This window comes from Bos taurus, chromosome 5 (genome assembly GCF_002263795.3).
Source record: "Bos taurus isolate L1 Dominette 01449 registration number 42190680 breed Hereford chromosome 5, ARS-UCD2.0, whole genome shotgun sequence".
In the NCBI taxonomy this organism is placed as follows: Eukaryota; Metazoa; Chordata; class Mammalia; order Artiodactyla; family Bovidae; genus Bos; species Bos taurus.
This window is the reverse complement of record NC_037332.1, coordinates 32,770,260-32,783,381: the sequence shown is the minus strand read 5'-3', so window position 1 is coordinate 32,783,381 and position 13,122 is coordinate 32,770,260. Positions and strand designations below refer to the sequence as shown.

The window sequence follows — 13,122 nt, the reverse complement described above, 5'->3', positions numbered from 1 at the left end:
CCAGGATAGCCAGAAATTAATTTTTTTTTTTTTTTTAAGAACCATTTTCGGCCCAGGACGGGGCGGGGGCCTCCTGAAAGGTCCTGCTCCTGTCTTCTTGAGAAGACTAAGGCTTAAAGGAGATTCTGGGTTTCTCTGGTAAGGTAGGACATCTGTCCCTATTAGGTATAATACTGCCCGCCGCACCCCGAGGATTCCCTCTGTGTAAAAGGCAGATGGTCTAGCCCAACGGTGGAGATTGCCGCGGGCTTCCCGCAGAGAAGCCTGTGGCGGGAAGGGCAGATGGCGCGCGCACGCGTAGAGGCTCAGCTTGGGGGTGCGAGCCGCTGAGCTGCGTCTGAGATCATTGCTAGGGAAGAACTCTGGGTACCATAAGGAACACAACGTATGTGATGATGGCTCAGATCTTAAGACCTCATCTGAGAAGTGCTTCAGTGATTCCTAATCGAATGAAAATGGGTCCATATCTTGGTGTCATAAGAACTAGAATGATGTCAACTCATAAGTCCAAAAGGAATATAAGAGAATATTATGGGCTGCTGAATCTGAATGAAGGCTGTTCTGCAGATGATGTCAGGGAATCTTTTCGTAAGCTTACCAAGCAATACCATCCAGACGGTGGCTCTAGTACTGCTGATTCTGCAACGATTATAAGGATTGAATAAGCTTACAGGAAGGTACTTTCCCACGTGATAGAACAGACAAATCCCAGAGAGAGTAAAGTTGAAGACACAGAAGAAGAGGAAGAACAATTCAAATATAAAACACCCCAACACCGGCCTTACTTAGGTTTTGAGGGTATTTGTTTGGGGACTCCGAGTCAACGAGAGAAGCAGTACAGGCAGTTTAGAGCAGACCGTGCAACTGAACAAGTGATGAATACCAAAAGCAGAAACTGCGAAGCCAGTATTTCACTGATAGTGTCACTGTTAAAGATGTAAGACACAGTAAGGAACAAAGATAACTCAGGCAATAGAGCGTTTGGTGGAGGATCTCATTCAGGAATCAATGGCAAAAGGAGACTTTGACAATCTCAGCGGGAAAGGAGAACCTCTGAAAAAATTTTCTGGCTGTTCATATATTGATCCTATGACTCACAACCTGAACAGAATATTGATAGATAATGGATACCAACCAGAATGGATCCTAATGCAAAAGGAAATAAAGGATACCACTGATCAACTCAGAGAGGCAGTTTTAGTGTCGAGGAAAAAAACTTGGGAATCCAATGACATCAGCGGAACAGAAACAGTGGGACCAAGTTTGTGAGCAGTTTCAAGAAAACATCAAAAAGCTAAATAAGCGAATTAATGATTTTAATTTAATTGTTCCCCTCCTGACTAGGCAGAAGGTCCATTTTGATGCACAGAAAGAGATTGCCAGAACCCAGGAAATAAACACAACCCTTATAAAAAACAAAAGAAATCACAGATAAAAACCCAAAAAACACTGATCCGGGAGAAGGAGAGAAAACACCTGGAGTTAAGACAGTTTTCTTTAACTGGATGAATGTGTGGAAATGTATTAAAATATAACCATCCCAATGTTCACAGTACTGCCCCAAATAATTTTGAGTAATATTAACACCACACATAGAGGCTGAGGTTTCTTTCCTTAACACAAGAGTTTGAGAACTGTGCATCTCTGTGCTTTTCACAAAACAACCCACATCTCCAGTGATGTGTGAGTGAGTAAGAGAACTGTAAGAAACTGAGTCTGAGAAATATTCAACCAGCTTTGTTCTGAGGACATAGCAAGACAAGAGGAAACAATTTAATATTGACACTTGAGTTTATTAAAGCACAAAACTAGTCTAAGACTTTTGGGACCTTCTCTATATGGTTGGAAACGTTAGGACAGGAAATTAGTGTAATGGAGTTCCGGCAGTCTTCTTTTCTTTTTTTTTTTAATAAGGGCCTTCTCTGTGGATACTGAATAAAGAAACCACCAAACATCTAGGTTGTACTTTGCCCTGTTTAACTTCATGAGCCAATGGCAGCAAAGATCCATCAGCCAAACTAACTAATTTAGCTATTCTAGAAATAGACTCCAATGTCCACTTTAAAGAGTTTATTTTCTGACCTCTCAGAGGTGGGTTCAATGGAAACAAAGTTTCACTTATGGCTTCATCTCTAATCAGAGTCAAAATGTTGATTTTACATAAACCTATCTGAAGCCTCTTGAAGAATTTTCCACAGTTTATTGTGATCCACACAGTCAAAGGCTTTGGCATAGTCAATAAAGCAGAAATAGATATTTTTCTGGAACTCTCTTGCTTTTTCTCTGATCCAGCAGATGTTGGCAATTTGATCTCTGGTTCCTCTGCCTTTTCTAAAACCAGCTTGAACATCTGGAAGTTCACGGTTCACATATTGCTGAAGCCTGGCTTGGAGAATTTTGAGCATTACTTTCCTAGTGTGTGAGATGAGTGCAATTGTGCGGTAGTTTGAGCATTCTTTGGCATTGCCTTTCTTTGGGATTGGAATGAAAACTGACCTTTTCCAGTCCTGTGGCCACTGCTGACTTTTGCAAATTTGCTGGCATATTGAGTGCAGCACTTTCACAGCATCATCTTTCAGGATTTGGAATAGCTCAACTGGAATTCCATCACCTCCACTAGCTTTGTTCATAGTGATGCTTTTTAAGGCCCACTTGACTTCACATTCCAGGATGTCTGGCTCTAGGTCAGTGATCACACCATCGTGATTATCTGGGTCGTGAAGATCTTTTTTGTACAGTTCTGTGTATTCTTGCCATCTCTTCTTAATATCTTCTGCTTCTGTTAGGTCCATACCATTTCTGTCCTTTATAGAGCTCATCTTTGCATGAAATGTTCCTTTGGTATCTCTGACTTTCTTGAAGAGATCCCTAGTCTTTCCCATTCTGTTGTTTTCCTCTATTTCTTTGCATTGATCGCTGAAGAAAGCTTTCTTATCTCTTCTTGCTATTCTTTGGAACTCTGCATTCAGATGTTTATATCTTTCCTTTTCTCCTTTGCTTTTCGCTTCTCTTCTTTTCACACCTATTTGTAAGGCCTCCCCAGACAGCCATTTTGCTTTTTTGCATTTCTTCTCTCTGGAATTCTTCAAGAGATGGGAATACCATACCACCTGATCTGCCTCTTGAGAAATTTGTATGCAGGTCAAGAAGCAACAGTTAGAACTGGACATGGAACAACAGACTGGTTCCAAATAGGAAAAGGAGTTCATCAAGGCTGTATATTGTCACCCTGTTTATTTAACTTATATGCACAGTACATCATGAGAAACGCTGGACTGGAAGAAACACAAGCTGGAATCAAGATTTCCGGGAGAAATATCAATAATCTCAGATATGCAGATGACACCACCCTTATGGCAGAAAATGAAGAGGAACTCAAAAGCCTCTTGATGAAAGTGAAAGTGGAGAGTGAAAAAGTTGGCTTAAAGCTCAACATTCAGAAAACGAAGATCATGGCATCTGGTCCCACCACTTCATGGGAAATAGATGGGGAAATAGTGGAAACAGTGTCAGACTTTATTTTTCTGGGTTCCAAAATCACTACAGATGGTGACTGCAGCCATGAAATTAAAAGACGCTTACTTCTTGGAAGGAAAGTTATGACCAACCTAGACAGCATGTTAAAAAGCAGAGACTTTGCCAACAAAGGTCTATCTAGTGAAGGCTATGGTTTTTCCTGTGGTCATGTATGGATGTGAGAGTTGGACTGTGAAGAAGGCTGAGCGCCGAAGAATTGATGCTTTTGAACTGTGGTGTTGGAGAAGACTCTTGAGAGTCCCTTGGACTGCAAGGAGATCCAACCAGTCCATTCTGAAGGAGATCAGCCCTGGGATTTCTTTGGAGGGAATGATGTTAAAGCTGAAACTCCAGTACTTTGGCCACCTCATGTGAAGAGTTGACTCATTGGAAAAGACTCTGATGCTGGGAGGGATTGGGGTCAGGAGGAGAAGAGGACGACAGAGGATGAGATGGCTGGATGGCATCACTGACTCAATGGACGTGAGTCTCAATGAACTCCAGGAGTTGGTGATGGACAGGGAGGCCTGGCGTGCTGCGATTCATGGGGTCGCAAAGAGTCAGACACAACTGAGCGATTGATCGATCTGATCTGATCTGAAGCCTCTCTGTCTTATGTATCACACTTCTCAGAGGCTTTTTCAATGAGAGGAATATATCAGTTTATAGTCTTAAGGATCCAATTTCCTGTCTTAGAAACCCTTTAATAAGCAACTACAAGATGTCAGAATTTTATGCTAACTTGCACCTTTGGCAAATGAGAAGAGATTGACATCCATGAGACTGTGTCCCATCCACTCTCAGAATGATGTGACTTTTTAAGGTCTGTATAATTGCCTTATTCACAGAATTGGGCAACTAGAAGGATATGGAGAGTTGTCAAAAGGAGCTGGTCTGTTTCCTTATTTATTCAGAGTGCTGTACTATGGAAGTGCCTCAGAAGCATGTCACTCGCCCCTCTGATTTTGGAAGAACAAGTTATTTTGTAAAGTGTGTGATAGATAAGTAAAATTACATCTTCAGAAGGAAATTTCAGACCTTTCTGCTTAGATGATGGGGCATTAATGGGTATAATATGTGATTATTTTGTTGAATGAGTTATCACTAGCTTCTGCAGTGATCTATTACTCTATATATACAGTTGTGACCACTGTGAAATAAGAGCTTTATAATAAAAACTATTGCTCCAAAACATTAAAAAAAATAATAAAATAAAAAATAAAAGAACCATTTTCTAAGAATCAAAAGCCCCAAACCTTCACATGTGCCTACAGTATGCGTTTATCTCCTCTCAGAAATCAACTGACTACAATGTCTTGAGTGAAGGAACTATGACTTTGTCATGAATTAAACACAACCCTGACCAGATAGTGTAGAGTTACATACTCCAAGGAATACAATCCAATTACTGTCCTTTTAACATAAAAATCCCTGTCATTTCTGTGAATTTTATTCTAAACTTCCCCGGAAATTGAATTCACTGCATCTAAAAAGAAAATCAGTTTGATGACCCAGCCCTTTGGAAAAGTTCAGCTATATCCAGTATCATGTTTTGGAACCAATATAAAAGAAGCTGAAAAGGCCATTAGTATGGGTTTCTATCAGCTGGCAAACTGAATCTCTAAAGTGCACAGTGTTTAACAGGAAGCTTAAAATCATTACACCAAAAATGTCACCCAAGGGAGCTTCAGTTCATGTAACTGGTTCTGAAACAATATTCTTTTTTGCTTAAATGCCATTCTGTTTAATCATTCTTTTCTCCACTGATCAGTTTAACCATCATTTACCTTTTTGCTGTAAACCTTTGATATTAATGGCAAAAAGGGCTCCCGGTTCTGAGTTCCATTTAAGCCAAATCTTGAACAAATATTTCAGTGTAATATTTGTTCTTCTTCTTTGATATGATAGGCTATGTATGGTAACATAATTGTTTGCTGTTTTTGTTTGTTTGTTTGAGGTGGGAAGAGAAGGAGACTTCTAGAAGATGGTAAACAAAGCCTTAACAGTTTTTTATATTAAGCCATGACTATAGTATTCAAGACTTGTCATTTGCTCCAGAGTGTATATGTATTTTTCTCACAGTCTGGTCATGTCTTTACAAGTTACAGTGACTCGTTCTGTGCTTAAAAGGATTTTATGTGTTTTTTAAAAATAAATATTTGCAAGATTTTAAAAAATTGATTAATTAATTTATTTTTGGCTGCACTGGGTCGTCATTGCTGTGTGCGGACTTTCTCCAGTTGCAGTGAGCTGGGGCTACTCTGTTTTCAGTGCACTAACATGACTTAGCGACAAAACCACCACCCGCCACCCAAAACAAAGACTATAGACAGGTGATTTTAAGGAACCAGACAATAATTCTAAACATCTCTGTCATTAACCACATTCTAAACAAACTCAGGGGAAAGAGGCCCATATTTCGGCATAGCCTGTGGAAAATACAGAATACAAGGATAAAGGGGAGGGGAAAACACATTTCCCAAGTGCCCAAAGAAAAGAATAATAGAAATCAAGCTGACTTTAGATCTGTTCTCTATACTGAACCTGTCACATTAGAATACTAGGGAGTTGTTTTTTTTTAAATTCAGATACATTCATGCCTATTTGTGTTGGGAATCTGAAACATTAAAAACTTCTTCTGATTTATCAAAAAAAAAAGTACTAAACATCTCTGAATGTAAGGTATGAGCATTCATTTGCAGAAAATTAAGACAAATATTTTATTTTGAACAACAAAGTTGTGTAAATAATGAAGTGTGTGTCAATTATCTCTTCTCCTCATATCCTCAGCCCAAGGAAAAAGAGGGGTGGAAGGTAGAAATGTATTTGGATGCTTGTGTTAATTATCATTATTCTTTTTTTTTTAATTTTAGGAGTTCTATTGATCATTCTTATTACAACTGAATTTCAATTTACTTAATTTATACCTCTAGAGGAAAGTAAATTTTATTTATTATTTAAAATTTTAGGAATTTTTTAGCTCTTTTCTTTTTTCTTAATTTATTTTTTGATTGAAGGATAATTGCTTTACAGAATTTTGTTGTTTTCTGTCAAACCTCAACATGAATCAGCCATAGGTATATATATGCTATTGCTGCTGCTAAGTCGCTTCAGTCGTGTCTGACTCTGTGCGACCCCATAGACGGAAGCCCACCAGGCTCCCCTGTCCCTGGGATTCTCCAGGCAAGAACACTGGAGTGGGTTGCCATTTCCTGCTCCAATGCATGAAAGTGAAAAGTGAAAGTGAAGTTGCTCAGTCGTGTCCGACTCAGCGAACCCTTGGACTGCAGCCTACCAGGCTCCTCCAGCCATGGGATTTTCCAGGCAAGAGTACTGGAGTGGGTTGCCATTACCTTTTCCCCTCCCTTTTGAACCTCCCTCCCATCTCCCTCCCCATCCCACCCCTCTAGGCTGATACATACCCCGGGGTTTTGAGTTTCCTGAGCCATACAGCAAATTCCCATTGCCTATCTATTTTATATATGGTAATGTAAGTTTCCATGTTACTCTCTCCATACATTTCACCCTCTCCTCCCCTCTCCCCATGTCCATAAGTCTATTCTCTATGGATGTTTCTCCATTGCTGCCCTGTAAATAGATTCTTCAGTATCATCTTTCTGGATTCCATATATATGTGTTAGAATACAATATTTATCTTTCTCATTCTGACTTACTTCACTCTGTATAATAGGCTCTAGGTTCATCAACTTCATTAGAACTGACTCAAATGCATTCCTTTTTATGACTGTAATATTCCATTGTGTATATGTACCACAACTTCTTTATCCATTCATCTGTTGATGGACATCTAGGTTGCTTCCATGTTTTAGCTATTGTAAACTGTGCTGCAATGAAAAATGGGATACATGACTCTTTTTCAATTTTGGTTTCTTCAGGGTACATGCCTAGGAATGGGATTGCTGGGTCATATGGTGGTTTTATTCCTAGTTTTTTAAGGAATCTCCATACCTTCTTCCATAGCTGCTGTATCAATTTACATTCCCACCAAGAGTGTAAGAGTGTTCCCTTTTCTCCACACCCTCTTCAGCATTTATTGTTTGTAGACTTTTTGATGAGGGCTATTTTGACTGGTGTGAGGTGATATCTCATTGTAGTTTTGATTTGCAGTTCTCTAATAATGAGCGATGTTGAACATCTTTACATGTGTTTCTTAGCTATCTGTATGTCTTCTTTGGAGAAATGTGTGTTTGGGTCTTTTTCCCACTTTTTGATTGGATTGTTTGTTTTTCTGGCATTGAGTTGTATGAGCTGCTTATATATTTTGGAAATTAATCCTTTGTCAGTTGTTTCATTTGCTATTATTTTCTCCCATTCCAAGAGTTGTCTTTTCACCTTGCTTATAATTTCCTTTTCTGTGCAAAAGCTTTTAAGTTTAATCAGGTCCCACTTGTTTACTTTTGTTTTTATTTCCATTACTCTAGGAGGTGGGTCACAGAGGATCTTGCTTTGATTTATGTCATCGAGTGTTCTGCCTATGTTTTCCTCTAAGAGTTTTATAGTTTCTGGTCTTACATTTAGATCTTTAATCCATTTTGAGGTTATCTTTGTGTATGGTGTTAGGAAGTGTTCTAATTTCATTCTTTTACATGTCACAGTCTGGTTTTTCCCAGCACCATTTATTGAAGAGGCTGTCTTTGCCCCATTGTATATTCTTGCTTTCTTTGTCAAAAATAAGGTACCCATAGGTTCATGGGTTTATTTCTGGGCTTTCTATCTTGTTCCATTGATCTATACTTCTGTTTTTGTGCCAGTACCAGACTGTCTTGATGACTGTAACTTTATAGTATAATCTGTAGTATAAGTCAGGAAGTTTGATTCCTTCAGCTCCATTCTTCTTTCTCAAGACTGTTTTGGCTATTTGGGGTCTTTTGTGTTTCCATATGAATTGTGAAATTTTTTGTTCTCGTTCTGTGAAAAATGCCATTGGTAATTTGATAGGGATCGCATTGAATCTGTAGATTTCATTTGGTATATGGTCATTTTCACAATATTGATTCTCCCTACCCAGGCACATGGAATATCTCTCCATCTGTTTATGTTGTCTTCAATTTCTTTCATTAGTGTCTTATAATTTTCTGTGTACAGTTCTTTTTTCTCCTTAGGTAAGTTTATTCCTAGATATTTAATTATTTTTGTTGCAATGGTGAATGGGATTGATTCCTTAATTTTTCTTTCTGAATTTTCATTGTTAGTATATAGAAACACAAGTGATTTCTGTGTATTGATTTTGTATCCTACAACTTTGCTAAATTCACTGATTAGCTCTAGTAATTTTCTGATACTATCTTCAAGGTTTTCTATATATAGTATCATGTCATCTGCAAACAATGAGAGCTTACTTCTTCTTTTACAATCTGGATTCCTTTTATTTCTTTTTCTTCTCTGATTACTGTAGCTAGGACTTCCAGAACTATGTCAAAAATAGTGGTGAAAGTGGACACTCTTGTCTTGTTCCTGATCTTAGGGGGAATGCTTTCAGTTTTTCACCATTGAGAATAATGTTTGTTGTAAGCTTATCATATATGGCCCTTACTATGTTGAGGTAGGTTCCTTCTATGCCCATTTTTTGAAGAGTTTTAATCATAAATGGGTGCTGAATTTTGTCAAAGGCTTTTTCTGTATCTATTGAGATTATCATATGGTTTTTATCTTTCAATTTGTTAATATGGTGTATCACATTGATTGATTTGCATATATTAAAAGAATCCTTGCATCCTTGGAATAAACCCAACTTGATCATGATGTATGACTTTTTTAATGTGTTGCTGAATTCTGTTTCCTAAAATTTTGTTGAAGATCTTTGCATCTATGTTCATCATAGTTTTCTTTTTTTGTATTGTCTTTGTCTGGTTTTGGTATCAAGGTAATGGTGGCTTCATAGAATGAGTTTGGAAGTTTTCCTTCCTCTGCAATTTTTCAAGTTTTAGAAGGATAGGCATTAGCTCTTCTCTAAATGTTTGATAGAATTCTCCTGTGAAGTCATCTGGCCCTGGGCTTTTGATTTTTGGGAGATTTTTGGCCACAGCTTCAATTTCAGTGCTTGTAATTGGGTTGCAAAAAAGCAAAATGGCTGTCTGAGGAGGCTTTAGAAAGCTGTGAAAAGAAGAGAAGAGAAAAGCAAAGGAGAAAAGGAAAGATATAAACATCTGAATGCAGAGTTCCAAAGAATAGCAAGAAGAGATAAGAAAGCCTTCCTCAGCGACCAATGCAAAGAAATAGAGGAAAACAACAGAATGGGAAAGACTAGAGATCTCTTCAAGAAAATTAGAGATACCAAGGGAACATTTCATGCAAAGATGGGCTCAATAAAGGACAGAAATGGTATGGACCTAACAGAAGCAGAAGATATTAAGAAGAGGTGGCAAGAATACACAGAAGAACTGTACAAAAGAGATCTTCATGACCAAGATAATCACAATGGTGTGATCACTCACCTAGAGGCAGACATCCTGGAATGTGAAGTCAAGTGGGCCTTAGAAAGCATCCCTATGAACAAAGCTAGTGGAGGTGATGGAATTCCAGTTGAGCTATTTCAAATCCTGAAAGATGATGCTATGAAAGTGCTGCACTCAACATGCCAGCAAATTTGGAAAACTCAGCAGTGGCCACAGGACTGGAAAAGGTCAGTTTTCATTCCAATCCCAAAGAAAGGCAAAGCCAAAGAATGCTCACACTACCGCACAATTGCACTCATCTCACACGCTAGTAAAGTAATGCTCAAAATTCTCCAAGCCAGGCTTCAGCAATATGTGAACCATGAACTTCCAGATGTTCAAGCTGGTTTTAGAAAAGTCAGAGGAACCAGAGATCAATTGCAAACATCCGCTGGATCATGGAAAAAGCAAGAGAGTTCCAGAAAAGTATCTATTTCTGCTTTATTGACTATGCCAAAGCCTTTGACTGTGTGGATCACAATAAACTGTGGAAAATTCTGAAAGAAATGGGAATACCAGACCACCTGACCTGCCTCTTGAGAAACCTATATGCAGGTCAAGAAGCAACAGTCAGAACTGGACATGGAACAACAGACTGGTTCCGAATAGGAACCAGGAGTATGTCAAGGCTGTATATTGTCACCCTGCTTATTTAACTTATATGCAGAATACATCATGAGAAACGCTGGGCTGGATGAAGCACAAGCTGGAATCAAGATTGCCAGGAGAAATATAAATAACCTCAGATATGCAGATGACACCACCCTTATGGCAGAAAATGAGGAGGAACTAAAAAGCCTCTTGATGAAAGTGAAAGAGGAGAGTGAAAAAGTTGGCTTAAAGCTCAACATTCAGAAAACAAAGATCATGGCATCTGGTCCCATCATTTCATGGGAAATAGACGAGGAAACAGTGTCAGACTTTATTTTGGAGGGCTCCAAAATCACTGCAGATGGTGATTGCAGCCATGAAATTAAAAGACACTTACTCCTTGGAAGAAAAGTTATGACCAACCTAGACAGCATATTCAAAAGCAGAGACATTACTTTGTCAACAAAGGTCCGTCTAGTCAAGGCTATGGTTTTTCCAATAGTCACGTATGGATGTGAAAGTTGGACTATAAAGAAACCTGAGCGCCAAAGAATTGATGCTTTTGAACTGTGATATTGGAGAAGACTCTTGTGAGTCCCTTGACCTGCAAGGAGATCCAACCAGCCCATTCTAAAGGAAATCAGTCCTGGGTGTTCATTGAAAGGACTGATGTTGAAGCTGAAACTCCAATATTTTGGCCATCTGATGCAAAGAACTGACTCATTTGAAAATACCCTGATGCTGGGAGGGACTGGGGCAGGAGGAGAAGGGGAGACAGAGGATGAGATGGTTGGATGGCATTACTGACTCAATGGACATGAGTTTGAGCAAGCTCCGGGAGTTGGTGATGGACAGGGAGTCCTGGCATGCTGCAGTTCATGGGGTCGCAGGGAGTCGGACATGACTGAGCGACTGAACTGAACTGAACTGAACTGATTGGTCAGGTACCCTGTCCACTCTAGGCTGGTGTTCTGCATGCACTTCTGTGTCTGAAGGTGTATTCCTGATGTATCCATGGAGAGAGAAGTGCTCCATGTCCACCTACCCCTCCATCATCTTGTTCTGTCATTATTCTTCATAGGGAAGGGATGGCATTGACTGATATCTGACTTAAAGCTTAAGAATAATGTTCAGGTAAAATATGCTGAATGTTTATATTTTGGGAGATTCAGCCTTCCTGCAGGTTGAAGCTGAAGGTATATACTAACAGAACTCTATTGAAAACAATCCTTGATTTAGAGAAAATGGATGTGATAATGTGGGTAAATGTGATTTACCCACATTATCACAGTTTCATTTCATGGTAAAATCAGTTTTATTGTTTCATTAAAAAATTTTGTTCAAATAATATAACCAAGGAAAAAGAGCCTAGCTTCAAGTTTACAATGTATAAGCAGGAAAGAACTGATCAAATTTTTTCTTAATTGTCATACATAGGACCTTTAAAGAGTTCACTAGTTTCTAGAGAGTACCACTATGCTGTTTGTGCCAAAAATTTCATGAGAGATCCTCGAACATCAAGTTTTGAGGTTTTGGATTTGATCGGCTAGTCAACTGTATGTAATATTGGTTCTTCAACAAACAGCTTCATTTCCTTTACATAGTTCTTTTCATCTAGGGTGAGAGGGTAATAAGTCCCTCTGGGAAATGTCATGTCCACTTTCACCATACAAATCTGAATCAATCGGTCCTCTTTATCCCTTAAAATACCCACTTCCATCAAAGATACATTGAATTTCATCATCCAAGTGTAGATGTTCTTGATAAGTTATCTTAATCCTTGTCTTAAAGCTTCTGTTTCTTGGGCAGCCATTTCTCTGTGCCTAGAAGAATATTTGCTTCATACTTTGGCAGTTTATATTTGCACATGGTTATTATGTCAATCCAGGCATGTTTTCTCTCTTTTCAGATATTTTTCCTAATTTTGGATCATTCTCATATTTGTCACATTCAGTTTTCACTAAAAGACACCATGTCAACTCAGTTGCTCCAGACTGACTGTGCATCTGGCTTTCATTAAAGAGTTTCCTCTAGTCCGAGTAATTGGTCATATACTGTGACTCCATGTTTACGTGAAATAGGCAGGCTGTTTCCCCTACAGAAATTCCTGCTAACAGTATCATAAAATATACTCAATCAAAAAAAAAAAAAGAAAAACAGGTTGAAGCTGAACATATATACTAACAGAAGTCTCCTGAACACAATTCTTGATTTGTGGCAAGAAATCAAGGTGGCATGGCTCAAGCCTCTGTCTTAAGTATCATTCTTTTTTCATTTTTAACCTATTTGTCATTATATTTGAAGTGGTTCTTATAAGCAGCATATTAGTTGACTCTTGCTTTCTCATCCAACCTGACAATCGCTGTCTTAAATTGTGATATTTACACCACTTACCTGGTGGCTCAGATGGTAAAGAATCTGCCTACAATGCAGGAGACCCATCTTTGATTCAAGGTTCGGGAAGATTCCTTGGAGAAGGGAGTGGCTACCCATTCCAGTATTCTTGCCTGGAGAATTCTATGGATGGAGGAGCCTGGCAGGTTACAGTCCATAGGGTCAC

The 13,122-nt window shown here is 38.8% G+C and overlaps 1 pseudogene; it reads left to right on the top strand.

The window, feature by feature from the left end:
• The window catches only part of LOC101902438 (dnaJ homolog subfamily C member 28-like), a 31,916-nt pseudogene extending 29,565 nt beyond the window's left edge, over positions 1 to 2,351 (top strand).
• Positions 2,352 to 13,122: the final 10,771 nt, after the last annotated feature.